This window comes from Aplysia californica, unplaced genomic scaffold, assembly GCF_000002075.1.
Source record: "Aplysia californica isolate F4 #8 unplaced genomic scaffold, AplCal3.0 scaffold00824, whole genome shotgun sequence".
Classification (NCBI taxonomy): Eukaryota; Metazoa; Mollusca; class Gastropoda; order Aplysiida; family Aplysiidae; genus Aplysia; species Aplysia californica.
Genome location: NW_004798094.1, coordinates 126,700 through 127,630, shown reverse-complemented (window position 1 = coordinate 127,630; position 931 = coordinate 126,700). Strand labels below are relative to the sequence as shown.

The 931-nt window shown below is 41.9% G+C and overlaps 1 protein-coding gene across 1 annotated transcript in view; it reads right to left on the bottom strand.

The window, feature by feature from the left end:
• The window catches only part of LOC101854366 (polypeptide N-acetylgalactosaminyltransferase 5), a gene marked incomplete in the record, with an annotated part of 53,448 nt that overhangs the window by 1,171 nt on the left and 51,346 nt on the right, over positions 1 to 931 (bottom strand).

Sequence of the window (931 nt, the reverse complement as noted above, 5' to 3'; positions counted from 1 at the left end):
AAGTCGAAAGTAACGTTTTTGCCCCTTGTTCAGTTTCTTTAAAAGATAAGGAGAGTTTTCTCTATAACCAAACGAATAAAATAAAATGTACACACCGATGAAACCTAACTTCTCCTATACTTAGGAAATGCCCACTTCTGGTATTGGTCAAGATTTCTGGAAACCGCCAAAATCTCGGTTAGCCCGCGTGTCCTTAAAAGCGACCATACACGGCTTAAGCTTCCCGATAACGGGTGACTAGCCTGGATCTTGTGTAGTTGGTGCAAGGGGGACATAGTTTGTAATGGGACAATTCATTCGTTCATCTAGTGCCAGATCTGCGACAGACATCGGCGATCATGGTTCACCATTCATTCCTTTGCTCGGATGCTTTTAAAAAGCTACGTTTCCGTGATCTTTCCCCTTTCTCCATTTGCTTAGATTCTCTAAGTCTTGGTTTGCCTCGTTTGCCTTCGATTTTTCCAGTGAGAGCTAAATGTTCAAGACCTTTATGTCTATTCAGGTGTCTCAAAAACTGCATTAATTTGTCGTTTCCTGATTGTTTTTAACAATTAGCGTCCTACGTGGGCTTCATCAAGCACTACCTCCTTTTACTTCTTTTCCTTCCACGATGTTCTCAGCAATCTCCTAAGAAACCACATTTTCTGTTGCTTCTATCTTATTTTCACTGTAATTACTAAAAGCTTACTCTTTAATGGGGAAGTTGAGTCGACGTCTCAAAGGTACAAGGTCCGCCGCCATTTTGTTGACTTGGTAAGTCGTAAGGTCTCGCTCATACACCTGTCTCTGTGCCGCTGACATCTTGTCAAGGTCAATGGTCACTCCTTTCCCGCTATAGCCTGGCCAACACACGGGCAATGTTTTAAAAAAAGGGATGGAACAATATATTCAGTTGTAGTAAGAATTTTACGACACTTGCAGCACAATAGAG